The sequence below is a fragment of the Notothenia rossii genome (genome assembly GCF_949606895.1).
Source record: "Notothenia rossii genome assembly, chromosome: 4".
In the NCBI taxonomy this organism is placed as follows: Eukaryota; Metazoa; Chordata; class Actinopteri; order Perciformes; family Nototheniidae; genus Notothenia; species Notothenia rossii.
Window position 1 is genome coordinate 48445313 of NC_136902.1, and position 24280 is coordinate 48469592.

General features: G+C 40.5%; 1 long non-coding RNA gene across 1 annotated transcript; it reads left to right on the forward strand.

The window, feature by feature from the left end:
* Window positions 1–22072: 22072 nt before the first annotated feature.
* On the forward strand, window positions 22073–23843 carry LOC307037243. The gene is made up of 2 exons (XR_013807635.1): window positions 22073–23475; window positions 23696–23843. It is a non-coding gene; the product is annotated as an uncharacterized lncRNA (long non-coding RNA).
* The last annotated feature ends 437 nt before the right edge of the window (window positions 23844–24280 follow it).

The following is a 24280-nucleotide window of genomic DNA, read 5'->3' on the forward strand; positions in this document are numbered from 1 at the left end:
TGTCATTTTTAGACTCCTTCGCTTCTTTGCTTGTGAATCCAAAAGCTGTGACGCTTGGCTGTTTTCGTTTTGCCATATTTTTTATTACAAAGCCAGAGTTAAAAAAATATCAATATGAACATTTCAAATACCGCGCTGGCATCACCGCCATAACCATTGCAACGTAAGTAAGAATGCAGCGCCGCCACGTACAGATGGCAACACCCAGACATATTCACAAATATAAAACAAATATTCAGAAACTGTAATGAACAATAACTATTATTTATTTCAAGAACTGTTATTTACAGAAACTCAACATTTCTAATCTGTGTGACACAAATATGCACGATTGTTTTGGGCTCCCCCTATTTATCTCAAAGTCAGCCTCCAGGGGAGCTCCCTCCCTCTTCGGGGGAGCAAAGCTCCCCCTAGCTCCCCCCCATTTCGAACAGTGTCTGTGGCTGAATGGCCAGCGATTAGGTGCAGCGCATTTATCATAGGTGATCAGAGCTAACTGCCTGCCGTCAGATTTCATTTAAAAAACAGATCTGGTTTAAAGACTATTTCTGCGCTCATAAAGAATGATAAGAATAAGAATAATGCATATTGAACTGGTTTCATTAATTAGTGAGTTTATTTAACACTAGAACCGCCAATCGGGTCAATTTGTGTGATGTGTGTTGTGTGTGTGCAATGTAACTTTTTTTCAATAAAATATTAAAGTCTCCCAGTCCGTGACTTTTCCTGAAAGTGTGTTATGTAGCACACCCTATGTTGTTAAAAATTGCATTCTAATAGCGGGATTTGACGGGTTTAGGTAGGCCTATACAAAAACCTCTGGCGGTTCTAGTGTTAAGGTAATTAGGTACAGTAGAAGCCCTTTTTTATCAGTTACGAATTTAGCAGTTGAACATAAAAGTCAACTAACTGAGGGTCACTTGCAATGACAGTGTTGTGTCTAATTGTAAGCTTGTCACTCAGAGTAACCTACAATTAATTTAGCTGCTGGAGAAGAAAGATCAAGGGGGGAGGGGGGGAGAGAGCTCTGGTTGATGGGCCATTAGTTGTGTAAATACAAAGCTGAGAGCTGCCGTTTCATTCAGACTGTTTAAAAAACGGTAACAACGGACTATTTTTCTTAGCGGATGCATGTCAATTTAAATCAATACAACTATTTTTTAAATCAATACATACAACTATTTTTTAAATCAATAAAAACATTTTCTAAATCCATAAAAGCATTTAAATTAATATTGGGAGTCATGTCGTTACTTTGTTGAGAATGTGGCCGTGTAATAAGCGGGATAATTTGCAGCGACTTGTTCCTTATGGGGAAAATAACAACCGTCATGTGTGTGTAGAGGTGTGTGTGGTTAAAATACTTTCATGAAGTGAAGGAATTTCCTTCTATAAAACAGCTGTGGGCAGCAGTGAGTGTCACGGACATGAATTCATAGATCAAGGCAGACTGGTGCACACACTCTCCTGTCCTGCCAGGCGACACGCCCGTTCTAAGCCGTGTCCCTCACTCCTCACATCCCCAAAAAGTGTATTATGTTGTTACATCGTTTCAGATGTTATGTTTCAGTTGTGCTCTGTCTATGTTCAGTGATGCAAACTTGTCACCTTTCGGCGAAATTCGCCGTTTTGAATCCAAAATAAGTCGTTTGTGTGATTCATGTAGATCTGCAATAAAAATATTTTTGGGGTATGGGGGGGTCTGGGACCCGGAGTAATCCGCGGCAGTGAGTTGTTATGTGCCATCATGAAAAGCATGGTGTTCTTTTTTTATATATTATAATGAAGTAGGAGCTGTGTGCTCGAGTCTTCCTGCCTGTCGGCTCTGCTCATGGATGTATAATAAGGCTCTGCTGCTCCGAGATGATGGTCTAGCTTCAGCAGCTACATTACCTACGGGTGCGTTCGTTAATATTAACTGTGCGTCCGGAGTCACTGTGGCACAGACTGGACCGCTGGTGAACAGCTGTTAGAACGGGCCGTTCAGGTGTTCAGAGCAGAGCTCCCTGTTGGAGCGGCAGAGCGTGATGTGAACTGAAAAGTTTTTCTGTGGCAATATTATTTAAGGAATCGTTGAGCTAGCTAGCTAGCATACATTGTCATTATCTGCTAACGTTAGCTTTAGCCTTCTATTTCTAATAGTTTTTGTCATAGGCTATAAACAGAGGTGGTATAAGTATATATATATTGTACTTGAATAAAAGTAGAAGTACTCAGATCTTGTACTTGAGTAAAAGTAGAAGTACTCAGGTCTTGTACTTGAGTAAAAGTAGAAGCACACAGATCTTGTACCAGAGTAAAAGTAGAAGTAGCCTACTCAAATCTTGTACTTGAGTAAAAGTAGAAGCACTCAGGTCTTGTACTTGAGTAAAAGTAGAAACACACAGATCTTGTACTAGAGTAAAAGTAGAAGTACTCAGGTCTTGTACTTTAGTAAAAGTAATAGTCCCAGAGTGTAGGAATACGCTGTTACAGTAAAAGTCCTGCATTCAAAATGTTCCTCAAGTAAAAGTAGAAAAGTATTATCATCAAAATATAGTGAAAGTAGCAACAGTAAAAGTAGTCATTGTGCAGATTGGTCCATTTCAGAATAATAGATATGATATGTTTTATAATGATTGATCATGAAAGTGTTCTCAAAGCTGGTAAAGGTGCAGCTAGTTTGAATGACTTTGTATACTGCAGGGTAGCTTGTGGATTTACTCCAGGTGGAACTAAAGTCTGATTTAACACTTGATTATATTTCACATCATTCATCCAGATCTGTGAAGTAACTAAAGGTATTAAATACATGTAGTGGAGGAAAAGTACAGCATGTACCTCTGAACTGTAGTGGAGTAGAAGAACAAAGTAGCAAAACATTGAAATACTTAAATAAAGTACAAGTATCTCAAAATTGTGCCCAAGTTAAGTATAGTAGGCTACTTGTTGAGTTTATGAACCTAGTTACTTTACACCATGTGGCTATAAAGATGGAAAGACTAAGCCTTGCACAGAGGCATGAAAATACATTTTCAAAATGCTCAACAGTGTTGCCAAAATTATAAACTGACTGCTACACAATTTAAAATAAATGCTTTTATATATTTCTATTAGATGTGACTCTTTGGCGTTTCTGTTATTATTAACACTGCTGCTTTAGTTGTTCTGACTGCTAAAATCCTCTGTTATTCCATGGGGTGGGGGAGCCAGGGGCTCGGATCCTTGTCATCTTTTTCATACCTGATGAGTTTGCATCCCTGTATGTTAAAAAGCCTCAGTCACCTTAATTCATGTAATAAAAACATCTCAGGTCAGTAACACTCAAAGCTAAATGTGCAATACCATGTTCAGTTATGTTACTATTTATAATGTTATTGTTGTTACATCAGAAGATGTACATATTGGAATGATTTCTTAACTTACAGTAGGCTATTTTTTACAATGTGTGTTGGAAGGATTTATTAAATTACTATGAATATTGTCATTGTTGAAGGCTTTTAGAGAAGGATGAACTATAAGCCTGAATTACATAACATTGTATACCTAAAAACATAAAAGCCACAATAAATGAATCACAATTATTCTAGTTATGTTTACCTCCCGTATTGCTTTCAACCCACCAGCTTTTATGGTGTTGTTACGTCACTAACTGTAAGCTTGTCACATACAGTCTATGGTCACTCAGAGTAACCTACTGTTAATTTAGCTGCTGGAGAAGAAAGATCAGGGGGAGAGGTGGGGGGAGAGAGCTGTGGTTGATGGGCCATTAGTTGTGTAAATACACAGCTGAGAGCTGCCGTTTCATTCAGACTGTTTAAAAAACGGTAACAACGGACTATTTTTCTTAGCGGATGCATGTCAATTTAAATCAATACATACAACTATTTTTTAAATCAATAAAAACATTTTATAAATCCATAAAAGCATTTCAATTAATACTGGGAGTCATGTCGTTACTTTGTTGAGAATGTGGCCGTGTAATAAGCGGGATAATTTGCAGCGACTTGTTCCTTATGGGGAAAATAGCACCCGTCATGCAGATCAGGATCCCTCCGCCACGCTTTGGGATTCTGATCTGCCGACGAGGCCCCATTAAAATATAAATATTTTTAGTGAATTACTGAGTTTAGGCACGTTAATAACGTTTTAATGAAGTTGAATACAGTATATTCATATGTGTCAGTGATTTCATGTCAATTCGGCGAACATAAACATAAATGATCGTGGTGAAGATGATGATTAAATTAGGATTAAAAATCGAGAGCCGGGCTGCATTTCCTCCTGTTCATTTTTTTCGACTAAACAACATTATTTTGTTAAATAACAACATGGTGATGTTTTGTAAATGATTACATGTCTCTTATTTAGCACAGAGTATGATATCCGTGACATATGGATCTTAACAAAGTTCCGCTGTACATCCAGCGTACTGTATCTGACTTTATTTCACATGAGCTCCAGTGTGGAACCCCACTGCACCCCCTGGTGGATCAATGATCCATTGAAGCTGGCTTCATTATAATTACATTTATCTATCACGGGGGCGGTCTCAAGTCAAACTGGAGGTTTTCCCTTGAGCGAGGGCAGATCACGTACCAATCACGGCCCTCGCGTTTCAAACTGTCTGAAATGAATCGCTACATCTGTATTCAAGCTGCAGTCCTTGACCCACGGTTCAAGAGCTTGTCATTCCTCGGTGCAGAGAAACGGGACGATGCATACACAACGGTGTCGGATCTGACTGAGAGTTTATCTCCAGCAGAAAAAGCTACTGCTCAGAGAGAGGACAGCAGCGGTGCAGAGGAAAGTGAGACCACACCAAAGAGGCAAAGGGAAAAGCAGCAGGACATATCAATGCTGATGGCCTTTGATGAAGATCAACAGACGGAAGAAGAGAAAAATGAAATGAAGATATACTTGGAGGCAAGGGCGCCGGAAGCGGGGGGGCCAGGGGGCCATTGGCCCCCCCACTTTTCAGCCCTGCCCCACATTTTCGCAGCAGCAGATGCCGCGTAAAACTGTACAAATCCCGTTTCAATAATTCCCCTCTACTCTAAAGTCGCATCTAAAACGCGATCTGATTTAGCTGTGTATATTTTGTCTGACCTCCTTCTCCCCTCTCTCTCCAAGTGAGGGTCTTACCCTCATTACCTCTGCCCGTCCTACCATCTGTCCTCTGGACCCTATCCCCTCAAACCTCCTTCAGACTATCGCTCCTGATATTCTACCGTTTCTCATTTCATCAACACTTCTCTAACTTCTGGTCACTTTCCAAACAGTCTCAAGCATGGGCGCGGGAAGGGGGGTGCTGAGGGCGCTGCAGCACCCCCTAGCGGCAGGCAGGGGGTGCGGAGCTCCCCTGTCTGAATTATTATGTGACGGTTATTGCTGCTCCCGCTGTGCATAATCTGTGTAATATGGAGCCAATACATTCCACATTGTTGGTAAAATAATATTTTGGCCTGCCCCGAATGTTTTTTCTGTAGCCCCGGACAATTCTACCTCAATAATATAATACATTAACCGTGCTTTACGTGAACCTCATCAAGACACTAGAAAGGACGGCAGGACTTTAATGTCCGGTGTTCAGTGAATGCAACAGAGGCAAGACACCAGACCAATCAGAGAGTTGCATGGAAATAAAAGTGTGCTTGTGTCATTCAAGCTCGCGGCTCTGTGTGTGTGCGGAAATAGCGCATTTAGTGTGTGTGAGAGAGGGGGAGAGAGAGAGAGAGAGAGAGAGAGAGAGAGAGAGAGAGAGAGAGAGAGAGAGAGAGAGGGACCGGTGCCAGCAGCAGGGACCGTGTTGTTAGCATCTGGTTAGCTAGCTGCACTAACGGACATACGGAGCTGTTTGTTCCACAACAAGCTGGAGGAGAGCTCTCCTCTCAGACTGAGAGGCTCAGGTGAGCTAAAGGACTCTCTGAGTGTTTAGATAGTTCACTTTAGTCTAAGTTATCTCAGTGGGTCTCAAACGGTTTGGTTACAAATTATTCAAAAGATTATTTCCGCGGCACACCTTCATATGATCATTATAGTTATAAAAAAAATAATAGAATAAAGGAAAAACAGTTATGAAATACTATATGGCAGTAAAACAAGAATACAGTTTGAAAGGGGAGTGATTTGTAAAATATCCATAAAGAAAAAGAACATCTGCTTAAAGTTGTGTTTCATCTGGGTGTTGAGAGATGTATCCATAGATCTCTTAATGTTGCTCTCAAAGTGCACCAGATTGATGCTTTTAACTTCAATATTTAAAAAAAATCTTCCCGGGGGAGCATCCCCCGGACCCCCCTAGAGGAGGTGAGGACCCCCCTAGAGGAGGTGAGGTCCGCTCCCCACTCGTAAAAAATAGCACTTTACCTCTGCCTATATGCCGTGAGCTGATTATTGATCCTTCATTGTAACAGTCGCGGGTTTACTGTGTGTTTGCGTGTGGGGAGTTTTTTTGTGCGTGCTCAGTCCAGCACCTCAGCACCCCCACTCAAAATACCTTCCCGCGCCTCTGGTCTCAAGGAGGCAAGAGTAAACCCTCTCCTAAAGAAACCCACTCTCAACCCGTCAGATGTTAGAAACTACAGGCCTGTCTCTCTCCTCCCGTTCCTGTCTAAAACACTTGAACTGTCTTTCAACAACTCTCCTGTTATCTCCATCAGAACAACCTCCTGGATCCACACCAGTCTGGTTTCAAGGCAGGTCACTCCACAGAAACTGCTCTCCTTGCTGTCTCTGAGGAACTGCACACGGCTAAAGCAGCCTCCCTCTCCTCTGTCATCATCCTTCTGGACCTGTCTGCTGCATTCGACACGGTGAACCATCAGATCCTCCTTCGCACTTTCCAAGAACTTGGAGTTTCAGGCTCTGCACTTTCCCTCCTCACCTCATACCTCAAAGACCTACAGGGTAACTTGGAGAGGGTCCGAGTCCGACCCTTGTCAATTAACTACAGGGGTCCCTCAGGGCTCTGTTTTTGGTCCCCTCCTCTTCTCCTTGTACACAAACTCGCTCGGATCAGTCATTAGCCCGCATGGTTTTTCATACCACTGCTACGCTGACGACACCCAACTGATTCTGTCCTTTCCCCGCTCAGAGACCCAGGTCGTCGCACGCATCTCTGCTTGTCTAGCTGACATCTCTCGGTGGATGTCTGCTCACCACCTCAAGCTCAACCTTAACAAGACTGAACTGCTTTTCCTTCCGGGAAAAGATTGTCCCACTCTTGACCTAACAATCAACATCGGCACCTCTATTGTTTCCCCGACTCAGACTGCAAGGAATCTGGGTGTGACCCTAGATAACAAACTGTCCTTCACTGCAAACATCTCTGCTACAACCCGCTGCTGCAGACACACTATCAGGAGGATACGTCCCCAGCTGACCCAGAAAGAGACGCAGGTTCTGGTCCAGGCTCTCGTCATCTCACGCCTAGACTACTGCAACTCCCTCCTGGCTGGTCTACCTGCATGTGCCATCTGACCTCTGCAGCTCATCCAGAATGCAGCGGCTCGTCTGGTCTTCAACCTTCCTGAATGTTCCCACACCACGCCGCTCCTCCGCTCCCTTCACTGGCTTCCAGTAACTGCTAGAATCCACTTCAAGACACTGGTACTTGCGTACCATGCTGTGAATGGATCTGGCCCTTCCTACATCCAGGACATGGTTAAACCGTACACCCCAGCACGTGCACTCCGCTCTGCATCAGCCAAACAGCTCGCTGCCCCCGCACTGCGAGGGGGACCCAAGTTCCCATCAGCAGAAACACGTGGGTTTGCTATCCTGGCTCCAAAATGGTGGAATGAGCTCCCCATTGAAATCAGGACAGCAGAAAGCTTACACATCTTCTTCAGACTGAAAACTCATCTCTTTGGACTCCACTTCCAGAGATAGAATTACTAACAAAGCACTTATATACTAATAAAGGGCTGGCTTATCTAAAGCCAGTTGAGTAGCTCTTGAAATGTTTGGCTCTATGAAACCTGATGAACTTATATGATTCTGTTTTCTTCAAGGTTGTATTTTGTTGGTCGAACGCACTTATTGTAAGTCTCTCTGGATAAAAGCCTCAGCTACATGAAATGTAATCTAAAGGTAAAATAAAGCAGGCAGACATAACAGGAAGAATATGTACATTTCAACCCAATCAAATAGGACATTGTCACACCATTCATTTAAATTACAACCAATAAAAAAGCTTAGATTTGTTTATTTGTTACATTGTTTACTTTATTTGTTACGTTGTTCTGTGTGTGTCAGCCGTTAACCTAGATAGAAAGAATATATACACTTGCAAACATGTCAGAAGAACCAGCGCAGAAGAAAACTAAATACAGTCAATCTAAACTTAAATGTAACAACTGGAAGGTCACATCCCTGACATCCACATCTCCGGAGCCTGGACCTCCTTCAAACAGCGCAGCCAGATGAACCCGGCAGCAGCTCTGCGGCCGCAGAAACTGTCAAAACAGCCGCCGCCCCCACCGCCGTCCCCACCGCCGCCGTGTTGAACAGAAACAGGCTGGTTCCGACTGCATGGAGGTTTGCTGTCGGGACATTGAGGCGGGTAAAGCTGTACAGCTAACCATCGGAGAAGAGAAGGTACTTCAACGCAGAACGGTACAAAAACAGAGAGTGGTTCATTATTTGCAAAACCACTAAACGATAAACTGCGATGTTAACGAGCTCATGATAACCTCATATGTTTTAACTTAGGATCATACCTGTGTGATTAGTCTAGAAAAAGGTAAATGTGTGCATTTTATTATAAAATTGTGTATATTTACAGACTGTTGCAAAAACTAAGAGGCTTATAAACATCAGGTTTAAAAGTAAAAGAGCTTTTCTAAAAAGTAACACAATGAAAGATGTTTGGAGTTTTATTTGAGTTATTCATTTACATTTTTTGTCAAAGAGAAGCTGATTTGAAACCGTTGTAGCCGTTACGGCATTTCCTGTTTCTGCCGGAGAGAGGGGAGTTGGTCCCAAAGCTAGTGCTGTATTTACTCCCTCCATCTGACAGGAGGAGCCTCATGTGTCACTCCACGGAGTTCACTCCGTCACGGAGGGGGAGGGTGCAGGGGTAGGGTGTAGGGGTAGGGTGTAGGGCGTGGTTTGGGATTGGGCCATACACACGCACTTTTTTTGGCCCCCCCAATTCTAAAATGAATCCGGCGCGCCTGCTTGGAGGACCGAACCAAGGTTGACAAGGGACCACTGATTTGGTGGAAAATGAATGAGGAACGCTATCCCAAGCTTGCCAGAGCAGCTAAGCGCATCCACTCCATCCCTTCCACATCCACGCCATCGGAGCGCATATTTTCCAAAGCCGGCTTCATTGTGAGCAAGACACGGAGCTCACTTCTCCCGGACAACACAGACAAACTCGTGTTCTTGTCTCATAATATGAGAAGACTAAGATCGGAGGGAAACCCTGAAAATCAGGTAGTGGCCTAGCCTAATATAACACCATAGTTTTTTAGTTTATAGTTTTCGTTCTTCGTTCGTTCAACTGAAGTGTTTAAGTTAAGTTTTGCAGTATATTTATAATTTTTGTTTGCATTCCGACCTCTGAAACTGAAAGTTTTATTTTCATGTTGAGAATACTTCTCCGTAGGCCTGTTTACTTTTGCACTGATATTTAAATATTTAAGTTGGCGTGAGCCTATATTTATTTATTTGTTTGTTTATATAATTTATATTTATTTTAAATGTTTAAAAGAAACGAAAAATATAGTTTAAATGTAGTTTTTTAACAGAAGACTGTTTTTGTTTGTTTTATAAAGTTATTGTGTTGGTTTTAAAAGTTCATAAGTTGTGTGATGTTTTTATATGGTGTGTTGTGTTGAAATAAATTAACAACATGTTAAGACAGTCTCCTTGTTGATTTTTCCAACACATTCAGAATTATAATTTAATTACTTGCCAGTTGCGCGAAAAAGGCGGTTTGTCTCTGCGTGCGCTTTCATTCGCGCCACTGGTCGATCAGTGATCGACCAGTGGCCTTACCTGACGACCAGTGGTCGACAAGGAAAATCTTTGGTCGGGGGCAGCCCTAGAAATATCTATATACATCCTATAAGAGTATAATACATAATAATATCAGTTAAAATAAGTGCTTCAACATAGTTAACATTGCTTGACGTATGCACAAATATTGATAGATGTCTTGTAATGTACTATTGAGGAACCTGCGACCCACGTTTTTCATTCATTGCATAACTACACCGTTTGTGAATATGATATGTCAATAAACCTTAGAAAATCTTGAAATCTTGAAAGGGATGTGCAAAAGAGTTATTATATACAGTCTTTAATTAACTATTAGTAGAGAATAACGAGTAATAAATATATACTTTATAGGAATCCTATTAATATCTAATAATAAAATAATGAAATTCAATAACATGCTTTAACCACCAGGTGTCCCTTTCTATCAGCTGTGCACCTTTATGGTGTAAATACAGCCTATCTACCAATTGGATCAAACATAAAATTCAGCCGAATTAGTGTTGATCCTGCAAAGAGACGTATTGTGTGAAAAGAAATGTAAGATGTTGTTTAATTGCTGATATATTTATGATCCACGTCACGTTTTCAGTGTTGGCGGCAGTTCCTCATGTTTGTCTAGAAGTCTTCTCATCAGGGCTCTATAAATAGAGAACTACGGCAGATATGTAATATTTAATGCAGCCGAACCATGTATTACAATGCCGTTATGTGATGACTTTCAAAGAGAAAAGCAAGCACACTCGGAATAAAGTATTATTTTTATTTTTTTTAAATGTTTTTGGTCTATTTGTTGATGACGATGTAATGTGAGATGTGAGACTGGAATTGCACAGGAGAAAATAACGTATCTTTAGATGTGGATTTTGTTAAACTAATACGTTTGCGCTGTGGACCAACCAACCCCATATTGACGGGGAAGGGGGTAGCAATAAAGATAACACGATTAAACAGTTATTAACATAACAGAAATAATATCGATAGCAGCGTCCCTAGCAACCACCTTGGTAACAATGAAAACGTTCTATGGACGCAATTTCCTGAAGTAATCTTCGTAATAACTAGCAAACTAAAGATCATGTACAGCCCACATAATCTGAAATAACAACTCATATTTCTCGCATCAAATGACATCAAAACGCATTTTAATGGCCAAACTAACTTTAAAATAGGCATTTTCCACCGAGAATAAAATGAAGTTCGGCCATGTTTTATTTTTCTGCAGGGAGACATTTGAAGATCACGTGACATAGACGCCAGCCATTGGAATGAATGGTGAAAAAAAAGAGCACAACGTGTAGTCCTAAACGATAGCTGGGGATTCTGGGTAGTGTCTTCTGCCATCCTTTACTCCAAAAGAATATTTGTTTCTCCGAATCGAAGGGGAAAAATACAAAAGCATTGCACACAATTTAAACCAATCAATGTTGTGTAATTAACAAGGATAATCTGGTGTTTTTTAGTCGGTGAGTAGTGCAGATATCACTGTAAAATCAATCGACAGTAAGGGGAATACTTACTTCCGGGTGTACAATTCTCCGTTATCCAATGGGAATGGACGCTCACATTGCCTTTAAGGGCAGCCGACACAAACGAATGCCGTGCTTCCATGAGCGTCAAATCCCGCCGCAGATGGGAATACATTCCAATCAGTTGAAAGCTATTTGCGTCCCTTTATGAAGCTGAAGGAGCCTAGGAGCGTCACAACTGCACGCCACGGGACCCTGACCAAACGTCGCTCATGGACAATTATGGATTGAGAGTGTGTTGGGCACAAGGACACACCCTCTGTATGATTTTAGAACACTTTGTGTGATACCATACACGTTCTTGTCCTCGTAAGGACATTTGTTTTGGACTCCATCCTGCAGTTCAATAAAAAAAAAGACAACAGCATATTCACACTAAATTACACTCCATGTAGACAGTTTGCATATACACATTTGTTTGTTGAGAAGTTAATAGACATTGGCAGGAATGTGGGTCTGTAACGATGAGCTGCACTGTGAGGTTACCAGGCTGTGATACCATACCTGATAATGTTCTCTATAACTGCGTTGTAGAATGAAAAAAAAAAATTCTGCACAAAAAATATAGTATAGTCCACATGGACCCTCCAGCTTAGTGCACTATCCATGTGAACTCAGGGTCACATGAATCCTGCAAAATACATTCACGGCTTCAAAGATAATTAATTGTCATTTTGCAACACAGGGCTGCACACCGAGATGTATTTCTAGCTTAGTCCATTACACACAACAAAACATGAAAGGTCACAACAGACCAAAAATAACAGTGGTAACAGTGAATTCCTGAAGTGCTTGGAATATATAAAATTAAGAATGTAAACAAATAAAACCATTGGTGAATTTTCTGGGCACATAATATGACCGACATCTTTAACAGTTACAAAAAGTTGATATCGGTGAAACATTGTCCATCCACTGTGAGGTTTGAGCACCAAGCATCGATGAAACTGCACTCTGTCCTGGTTCCATCCGTCAGGAGGACAGGTTGACTCAGGATGCAGCGACGGGGTCTGGAAGATTCCTTGAGTAGCGATCGTCTCAAGGTCCACTGCCACAAACCCCATTACCACGCTCTCTTTTCCAGTGTCAGAGTGTGCCTCTGTCATAAGCCATACTTGCTTCAGTAAAAAACATTCATGATTATTAAAGAAATAATCATTAAGCCGAAATGTAATGCAACGTGTTTAAGTCAATACATGCTGAATATTCGTTTTAGAAAATAACAAATGTTTTTTTCTGAAGGCTGAAGGTCGTATCTGCCGACATGTCACATGACTCACATGCAGAATGTGAGCAGGTGAGCTATACCCTGTGTTTTTGTATGGAAATCTGTTGAGGCAGAGCACTTCGGCATCATGGCGTGTGATAACGCTGCACTTTACTGTATATCCGTTTATTTATTTATCGCGCTGACATTGGAGAGCAAGGAGCAATGTGCCAAGTCACATAAAACAGTAGGAGACATTTCAATATAGAAATTGAAATGTAGGTTAGGGATCAAAACAGGAGGGATACTTCTGCAAAGTGCTGTGTGAGTGCCTATTACTGTGTGTGTGTGTGTGTGTGTGTGTGTGTGTGTGTGTGTGTGTGTGTGTGTGTGTGTGTGTGTGTGTGTGTGTGTGTGTGTGTGTGTGTGTGTGTGTGTGTGGTGCCAGGATGCATCATTCACACTGTATTGATGTTTGACCACATTCATCAGCAGTGGCTGACACGGGGGGGGGGCACTTGTCTCAACTTTCAGACTTGTCTCTCTCTCTCTCTCCCGTTGACTCCCCCCATCCTCCGGTCCTCCAATGACTCTCAGATTTATTCCTCCTCCCTCTCTCCTCCCTCCACACAGTGGGTGTTTCTCAATGTCGAGGAAGGCTGCTCTAGAGCCGCTATTTCAAGCATACGTTATCGAGTGCCGCCGAAGGACTGTTCCAATGTCCAGCATACTTGTAATTCTACCGGCGTACTTCGTAGCGAGACATTTTGAGGCTGCACATGTGTAGACTCCGCAGTCTTAAAATCCCCACAATGCTTTGCGCACGGACCAATTTCCAAATATTTGGCGGAAATCGCGCTCCATTTAAGGTGGGGCCGGTGACGCACACCTGCACACCTGTTAGCCTGTTCCACCATTCTTCATTTTCCGAGGCTAGGAAGGATTCTTGCCTTGACTCGGAGGTACATGTGCTACCAAGCAAGCCTCCTCGACATTGATAAACACCCAGGCTGCGTTTCACTTCTCTTATTTTTCATTTCCTCGCTCCTCGGTCTCAGCGGAAGTTGATTGGTCTGCGCCATCTTGAGTAGCGTCCCAGTGGCCTTATTTTTGCCGGAGGACCGAGGATGGAGGAGTGATAATGGAGGAACCACCAGACCATCCTCCGGTGAAATCCTAAGACACTCGTCCAGCCCCCTTACTGTGTATCGCTCACTGATCTGATGCTTCTTGACATGAGAGCAGTTTCCCAGCGGAGTGAAGAAAATACATGAACCTCACTTATTTTGTGCACTCTAATCAATATTAATCAAACTATTGTTCGTTTATACATTTTAAGAATGGCGTTTATCTTTTTTGAGAATGAGTTCTTATTTTTTATTTTTTTATTTGGGTCTACAACAGATGATACAAATGTTTATGTCAGTAAAGGTGTACTAACAGGTGCGGGGGTGTTTGTGAAAATAACGGGGACAGAGCTGCTGTCAGACGATCAGCTTGTTGTGTATTAGTAAGAAGACATTAATGAAGCAAGGGACAGAGCATACGGGTACTAAGCTCTTTACTGTTGTTCCTTGCTTCATTAATGTATTTTTACTAATACACAACAAAGTGGCGATGAGGATGGGATTTGTGGACCGTTATCTGTCACCACAGACACAGGGTTCCCTTTTTGGCTGAACACTGATCTCATGAAGGTGATCACTGTTGCAGTAGTGCATCTTGGGGCAAAACACACTTCTGGCCATTTTGAATAGTAGTCAGTCATAGTAATAGCAAACTTACAGTCCACCGGACCAGTCTCAAATGGGCCCACGATGTTGAGTGCAAGCTTTTGCCATGGCCCCTGAGGCGGAGGGACTGGTGTCATAGGTGCAGGGTTAGTTTTAGCTGTCTTATCATTCATCTGGCAGGACACACAGGCGGCGATAACCGATTGTACCAGTGCATCCATTTTAGGCCACCAATACAAGTCTCTGAGTCTCTGTTTTTTGCGTACAATGCCTTGGTGGCTCTCGTGTGCTAAGGATACCATGTGTGAGTGTAGCTTTACTGGAACAACTAACCTGTGAGTCCCTCTCAGAATGAGTTGTTGATGTAAAGAAAGTTCATTTCTCACCTGGTAGTACGGCAACATGTTAGCAGGCAGGCCTTTGGATGAAGCTGGTCGCCCGTCTGTCATGTAGTTGCGTAGCTGCCGTAACTCTGGACAGGAAGTGCAGGCCTCTGTGAAGTCAGACGAGGGAACAGCAGTCAGCAAGGCAGAGACAGCAGCAACAGTCTCTGGTTCCGTGTCTGAGGTGCAGTCCTGTCCGTGTGGCAGGCGGGAAAGGCAATCTACTGCATGGTTCTGAGCACCGGGTCTGTAGACAATATTATAGTTGAAGCAGAGTAGCCTGGCAGACCAGCGTGCTACTCTCATACCAGCTCTCCCCATGCCTTTTGTAGCCAAGAGCGTGGTCAAAGCTTGGTGATCAGTCCTTAAGGTGAACTTTGTTCCCCACAAGTAGGTTCTCCAACGCTCTGCAGCCCACACACAAAGCTTATTTTTCTACCACAGTACTTTCTCTCTGCAGCACTAAGAGAGCGGGAAGCAAATCCCACTGTTCTTTCAGTATTGTCAGGATGTATCTGTGTCCAACACACTCTCACTCCATAATCGTCCAGGAGCGACGTTTGGTCAGGGTCCCGTGGCGTCCAGTTGTGACGCTCCCAGGCTCCTTCAGCTTCATAAAGGGACGCAAATAGCTTTCAACTGATTGTAATGTATTCCCATCTGCGGCGGGATTTGACGCTCATGGAAGCACGGCATTCGTTTGTGTCGGCTGCTCTTAAAGGCAATGTGAGCGTCCATTCCCATTGGATAACGGAGAATTGTACACCCGGAAGTAAGTATTCCCCTTACTGTCGATTGATTTTACAGTGATATCTGCACTACTCATCGACTAAAAAACACCAGATTATCCTTGTTAATTACACAACATTGATTGGTTTAAATTGTGTGCAATGCTTTTGTATTTTTCCCCTTCGATTCGGAGAAACAAATATTTTTTCGGAGTAAAGGATGGTAGAAGACACTACACTACCCAGAATCCCCAGCTATCGTTTAGGACTACACCATGTGCTCTGTTTGAGAAGCCCCGTGATAAGTTCTCAAGCTCTGTGATTGGTTGACCTCCAACTGCATTCCATTCATTCCAATGGCTGGCGTCTATCAGCACCATATAGACTGAGAGTTACGTCATCTCCGTTCACTCCAATGGACCACTTTTTTACAGCAATGGCGGACCGTGGAGCCTCTCAGTCGTTCCCCGGAAGTTAGCGCCAAGGCTAGCAGAGCTGTAGAGTTGCAGCATAATAGCCCGTTCGTGACGGACTTTTAAAGGTAAGAAGAAGTTTAAAGATTTATATTGCGGATATTATCAGTACATCTGATTCAAATTAACATGTGTATTAAAGGATGTCAGTGGATTATCCCTCATTAGTAGATTTAGGGAACGTTTACAGATAACAGATTAAGCTAGGATACCATACCATCGTACCATACACTATACCATAGTGGTTGAATACACAGTATTAGGAAACACTTTATACTTATTGGACATGTTATACTCATTACATACTGTATATAAAATATGACCAAGAATGTGAGACAACTTTATAGAAATTCATATCACATCTGTTACTGATGCCATTTGTCATACTTTGTTAAACTCACAAATAATAACGTTCCATAACTTCAGTTGGGAACAAAGACCACACCTTATCTCCCCAAGGCAATTTCCCATCCAATAGGTGTGCTATATAGGTGTGTATAACCCTTTCTCCTGTCTGTTACTCCCTCTTTCAGCACAAGAACCAGAGGGGGATTCAATGGAGCCTGAATAACTGCACTGAGACCCTCACCCTGCACCCTGAGTCTCAACTCTGTGTTTTTCAAGCCTTTCCCTGTTTTTTTGTATTAAACAAAACATTAAGCTTTCCCAATGGTGTGGTTTTCGTTTTGTGAAAAAGTGCAAATGCAGTGTTTGTATATAATAACCTCACATATTGTTTTGCTGTTGGTGATGAAATTGCTCCTGCTGACTTGAGCCAGCCATTTTTTCCTCCGCTCTGTGTCAGTGGGGAAGCCGTACATTCATACTCCTTTCTCGGAGCGATTTGAGCATCCCCAGGCAGCACAGCAAACCATGGTGGCGACTAGGAGGAAGCACAGCAAACCAGGACAACACGGAGGAAAAGGCACAGACAAACTGCATGATATGCTATTCAATGTTTATTGAATTCCATGTATTTGCAATGGATGTTCCTAAAACAACACATTTAACATCATCATCATCATGCTGCTGATGCTGCTAGTCCTTTGATAGTCACCTGTCGGTCTCCTGTTGTAAACTGTGTTCGTTATTCTCCCGTCCAGGAGAGAAGCTTTAAAAGGAGACTAAATGGAGTCTCTGTGAAAGTTCAATTGGGTACTTTAATTAAAAAAGGCGCGGGTTGGTCACAAGCATGATATTGTTCAGTCAGACAAACAGCTGTGATCCGCTCCTCGTTAGGGAAGAGAAGAGGCCGATCTCTCCTCCGGTGCTGTTATATATCCTCTGCTGGCTCCTCCCCGCCTGCCGGCTCGCCTCGTCTCCAATGTCCGTTGTTGCATTTAAACAGAGGATTGGTTCTTTTCACATTCAATATGCTTAACACGCCTTTTCTCCTCATATTCTCTTTCATCACTTTTCATTTAACACATTCTAAACGCTGTAATCAATACTCTAAAAAATACTTCTCGGCTCGTTTGGTTTCCGGTCATTCCAGATGTTGTCACATGCTACTCTCGTCTGTAAACAATAATGTATTCAAATAAACTGTACCTTCATTTAATATTCAGCATGGTAGTATCTCGACATCTATAGTTGTAGTGTTAAATCAGTAGGCTTCGGTTTGTACCACTCCATATCATTTCGCTACTAAATTCACCTCTTTAGGAAATCGTATATTAGCCACATGCTAAATGCTAACCGTAGATGAAGGATTTTCAGAATAAAAGCTTAACTGCTTGTGCACAAGAATTTCTGGTTTTTCAGTATAAAAGAGCATTAAAACTGACGGCATGTTTAAACTTCATTTCCCCATTAAAACATTGATTTTAATTTCTAACAGTCCCTCCTTACACACCTAAAAGGTGTGTATAATACTGAAATCAATGAGTTCTTCATCTGAACTTTGCATATTACATATCTCATATTAACAAACATACAATCAAATGGAATGGTTTTACAGCCGGCTTTACAAAAATACAAAATAAATTCTTGTCTGTGTTCAAACATAAAAGTTTTCCCTTGTGCATAACTTCTAGTGTTTACATTCAACATCATTCTTCAAAATAGCAGCAATGGCTTGGTATCAGAACATTTCTTCGTCCCTCCTTTCACAGAAACCGTTCTCATACCACGCTCAGTGTTAAGGCACTTGTTTTTACAAAGTGAAAAGAAACAAACCATTTTAGAATAGCAATGATTTTTACAACATGAGATCCACCATATTAGAATAGTATAAAGTAATAAAGAATAAAATAAAATATCTTGGATTGGCAAAGTAAATAAAAAAATAAAAATAAACTATCTTGGAATAGTGTAAAGTAAATTGAAATGGATTCACTCCATTTTAGCATTTTATTTTTGCTCACTTCTTCACATGATTTCATAATGTAAAGAATCACATCAGCTGGACATTCATTGATCAATCTCATCTCCGAACATCCATATCATTTAAACTAATCTCATCATTGTCATCAACATCTGTATACGGGGGTTGGTCGTCTTGTTCTGCTAGCATTTGTAACTTTCTCCTCATGAGAAATGTACCCTCCCTCCTTTCATACCATTTAAGGTATGAAAGTAATATGTTCTCTAGAAGGGGCCGTCGTGATCAATCGGTACGTTCTACTCTGGGGTACGGCATTCTAGACAGTCATTTCTGGGAGAAGATTTTGGTCAGTTACAACAGTTGTAGAGTTTCATCACTTAAAAGTTCCTACTCATTACCTTTGGGTGGTCTGTTCTAATGCAGTGATAAAGTCCCTGAAATGGTGAGAAAAGCAGTGGAATATCAATAACTCATTATACTAATTTATTTTCAATTCTTGTCTACTTAAATAGCTATGCTAACCCCTTTAACAGTGTGTGGAACCTTAGGTGCCCGAGCATGTGATAATTACTCCCTCCTTTAACAAGGACTTTAAAACAGAAGTCATTTCATTAATGGTTTGTAGTTCAATTCAGGAATTTACACTTATGGCAGATATGTTTCTCCTTTAAATAACATCTCTAAATGTCAGCTCATCACTGATTGAATGGTGTCTTTTAAAACTCATATTCTGGTGCCGTGCGCTCCCTCTGAAGCTGCAAGTAAGATTTAAAACATCTGTAGGGTGGGTCGAGCGACCCCTTCTCCCTGAACGATATTTGTTGTAAAATATGCACCATCACAATGAGTGATCCAAGGCCCCGCATGTATTACTCCCAATTATATTTATTTTTTATTTTTTTTATTAAAATGTGCAATCTCACTTTGCCCAGTGTTTTTTTAAAACTCTACATCTTGGACGAAAAACAAATGTTATTTCCACCTTAATCTTTCCCCCTGAGGTAATAACCATGCTACAATGGAGAAATCAATACTCTAGATTGGAATACTATCTTTGGCTTGGTACTAGCTCTACCTTTAACATTTTCCATACAAATAAAGATTTGTCTGCTTTTATAGAGTGGTTACTAAAACCATCCCTTTAAACTGTAGGTCTATACTGTAACAAATTAAATCTTACCCAAATTCACACATGAATAAAAAAAACTCTTAAAGAATAATTTGTTCATATGATGAAAAGATTGAATAATATGTTCTACCCCTCAGTGTGTTTTTAGGGTTATTTAATAGTTTCCTCTTTCTTTCTTTATAAATTAACCAATTTATTAATTCATGGCTAATAAATCTTTTTATTTACGTATTTCTCGTTGGTGAACAAGTGTGTATTCAAATAAACTGTACCTTCATTTAATATTCAGCATGGTAGTATCTCGACATCTATAGTTGTAGTGTTAAATCAGTAGGCTTCGGTTTGCACCACTCCATATCATTTCGCTACTAAATTCACCTCTTTAGGAAATCGTATATTAGCCACATGCTAAATGCTAACCGTAGATGAAGGATTTTCAGAATAAAAGCTTAACTGCTTGTGCACAAGAATTTCAGTTTTTTCAGTATAAAAGAGCATTAAAACTGACGGCATGTTTAAACTACATTTCCCCATTAAAACATTGATTTTAATTTCTAACACTGTCCTTTCTGAAAGCCATAAAGATGACATTAGTCATTTAGATAACTTGTGTCCTCAATTACCATGGGATTACTGAAACTACCATGAATTTAAGAAAATGGTAGAAATGAATCTAACCTGAATTTGGAAGCATTCCTTTAGATCCCCTCCCTCTAAATATATCAAACATTAGAAAGTGATGCTCCTGACTACCATACAAGAATTAAGAAGATAATATTGTTTTTAAAGAATTCAAAGCTATAAATAAACAGCAACAGGCTCTTTAACCAAGGCACTGTTAGCCTAACATGCAAACTATTTGTTCACACTAATCCTAATATTATCAATTAATATTAGCAAATTCTATTCTATTTTTTAAAAACATATTGATGTAAATACATACACATATCGATTTGTTGTATAAATATTGCAAATCAAAACCTTTATTCACTAATAATTACCAAAAATCGTAGTTCTATCTCCTGTTATCAATGCATTCACATTGCCCGCCATGAACTTCCGGGGAACGATCCTCGTCTACATGAACCACGTGACGATAACCGTTTTTGGACTTCCGCTGTCGTAACTCTTCTATCTATATGGCGCTGGCGTCTATGTCACGTGATCTTCAAATTTCTCCCTGCAGAAAAAAAAAACATGGCCGAACTTCGTTTTATTCTCTGTGGAAAATGCCTATTTTAAAGTTAGTTTGGCCATTAAAATGCGTTTTGATGTCATTTGATGTGAGAAATATGAGTTGTTATTACAGATTATGTGTGCAGTGGATGTACATGATCTTTAGTTTGCTAGTTATTACGAAGATTACTTCAGGAAATTGCGTCCATAGAACGTTTTCATTGTTACCAAGGTGGTTGCTAGGGAAGCTGCTATCAATATTATTTGTGTTATGTTGTGTAACTGTTTAATGGTGTTATCTTTATTGCTACCCCCTTCCCCGTGAATGTATAGTGTTGGTCCACAGCGCAAACGTATTAGTTTAACAAAATCTGCATCTAAAGATATGTTATTTTCCCCTGTGCAATTCCAGTCTCACATCTCACATCACATTAACAAATACCGGAAACAGACCGAAAACATTTAAAAAAAATAAAAATAATACTTTATTCTGAGTGTGCTTGCTTTTCTCTTTGAAAGTCATCACATAACAGCATTGTAATACACGGTTCGGCTGCATTAAATATTACATATCTGCCGTAGTTGTCTATTTATAGAGCCCTGATGAGAAGACTTCTAGACAAACATGAGGAACTGCCGCCAACCCTGAAAACGTGACGTGGATCATAAATATATCAGCAATTAAACAACATCTTGCATTTCTTTCCACACAATACGTCTCTTTGCAAGATCAAAACTAATTCGGCTGACTTTTATATTTGATCCAATTGGTAGAAAGGCTGTATTTACACCATAAAGGTGCACAGCTGATAGAAAGGGACACCTGGTGGTTAAAGCATGTTATTGAATTTCATTATTTTTATTATTAGATATTAATGGGATCCCTATAAAGTATATTCATTACTTGTTATTTTCTACTAATAGTTCATTAAAGACTGTATATAATGACTATTTTGCACGTCCCTTTCAAGATTTTCTAAGGTTTATTGACATATCATATTCACAAACGGTGTAGTTATGCAATGAATGAAAAACTTGGGTCGCAGCTTCCTTAATAGTGCATTACAAGACATCTATCAATTTTTGTGCATACCTCCAGCAATGTTAAATGTTGAAGCACTTATTTTAACTGATATTATACATATGTATTATAGTCTTATAAGATGTATGTAGATATTTCATCTCCGGCCTTGTCAGGTATTGAACAATCAATAAATAAAGAACACAGAATTTGTGTGATTATATTAAATGATTTACAAATAAACACCACTGCATATTTACAACTGTTACACATGCTGATGTAACGCAAATGTTTCCAACTTGGGATCAATAAAGTATATCTTATCTTAAGATGATCGATGGCTACTGCCATATTTGCAAAATTTGCCTCTGAACCTTGACAAGTACATGTTTCAGGCTTATCAATTAATGTAATGTAATGTAATGTTATCAATTAACAACAGGAGGGGTCACAAACATAATAACAGCTGTTAAATAAAGCTCTTCTGACCTTAGCTGGCATGTGGGTATATATATTAATGCTGCCCATTATGGGCACAAGCAATTTTCACCCATTTATTAATTATATGTTTTACATTTGAGTGTTTCCTATCCCCTAAACCTCCAGGGATGTACACAGTTTAATACTGGCAACTTCTTATTATGGGAAATATGAAAACGCATTTTAAAACTACAACTCCCAGTAGAGACGTGCCATAGATAGAGAACATGTTGCGAAACACAATAGAGAGGCGAAGTCACGCCCATCTACTTCCGGTCCATGGGACCCCGGAAGCGAAAAATTATACATTGAATTCAATGGAGAGAGAAAACGTATCTTTTGATCCCGTTTGAATTCTGCCACGAACTACACATATGATGTTTGTCAATCTTAAACAATCATTTCCATGTCAAAAAAGTCACATTTTGTCGTAAAACTGTTGAAATATAAGACTATGAAAAATACGCGACTACAAAGACTACAAATCCCAAATCCCATTCTGGGTCGCGCATGTGATGTCACAGGCGATAATGCTCCAAGTGGTTGCGACTCGTAATTAAAGCGAAGAAGAAGATTTCATAACTGATTTATTCCCTCCAATAAATATAAGAGATTGCTCCAATAAATTTACTTTTACAAGATGCCTGTGTGCTTTGTACCATGTTGTAATCACAAAAGTGATCATACCACTTGCTCGTTCTATCGCTTCCCCTCTTATGAAAGGACCAGGAGTCGCTGGATCAGACATATCAGGTAATATCATAGGTAATATACATGTTGTGCATGGAACATAGTCAAGTTAGCTACCTAGCTAGTAGCGACGAGTAGCGAGCACGTTAGTTAGCATTACATTACTTAGCCTTGTCATTTTTAGTAGCCTTACCATTAAGTTATTATTTTATTACATGAAGTACACCAAAATGTTAAACAGTAAGAGTAGTCATCATGGTAAGTATTTCGTGAAACATTTGAAGAGTGGCCTACTGCGCCCTCCACCGGGTGCTAAGGAAGCAGTTCAGGGAGAGTCGAAGGAAGGCAGGCAGGCAGGGAGCTTTGCATGACATTCTTCTGGACGTGTTTCATTGTGATGACAGTGAGGGTGAGTCAATCTGTTGGTTGGAAAGACAGTAGTTGAGTGATTACTGAGAGAAAATTATTAAAAGAGATAATTATTCAGTGTTGTTACTTTAAAGTGTTGTTACTGACCTTTTTCTCTTTTATTTTCTTTACCTCACCTGTAACTGCTGAGACCCTGAGGAACATGCACACTGGACTGACCTGCTCTGGCAACCTGATTTCCACTGTACGTAATAGTATTTGGTTATGGTATATTATTTATATACATCAAAGGCACAATGCACCCCCCAGAGAGACACATGTATTGATTGTGATATTTTGCATAGGTCATGTGAAATCATCTTTACATACTAGAAAACTGTAGGAGCGGCAACTTGTTTTGAAATTGAATTTTTAATATCCGATAATAAAGTTGATCTGTTTTCTTTATTCTTCTCTCTTCCCAGCTCCATCCATCACCGTTCTCTGTTCCTGCAGGTCCTGCTTGCTAATAAATGCTTTATTTTTTTACACAGTTACAAATAAAGTCAATGTATTGTATGACATGAAGTTGTGCTTCATTCTGAGTCAATAATAAATTCATTCTGCCTTCAACTGCAAAATGATTGTGGACTGCACCGACATCCATGTAGCTGCCCCCCAGTAAGATGAACCAAGCAAAGCTGACACTCAACATACAGCTGTGCTCTTAAGTTGACATGAAGAATTTGTGAAATATTGGTAATTATTTGGAAAAAATGACTGACGATGCAGAAAACTTTTTTTATTTAGGAACAGTGGTCAGGTGAAGCATTTATCACTACATATGTGTCACACTTAAAAGGCCAAACACACTGGCCAAACACACCTCGTTTACAACTCCCCAGTTGACAGCCATGACTCCGTCTAAATTGTACCCCCCAAGCACCCTCTTCATGAGGAACGCGCATGGAGTGGATGAAAGTCCCGACCTCAGCACAGCACCAAAATTGCTGGCTGTCAACCTGCCCTGCCTGTGTAACTGCCACTGAGGATTTGTCCGCTGTCCTACG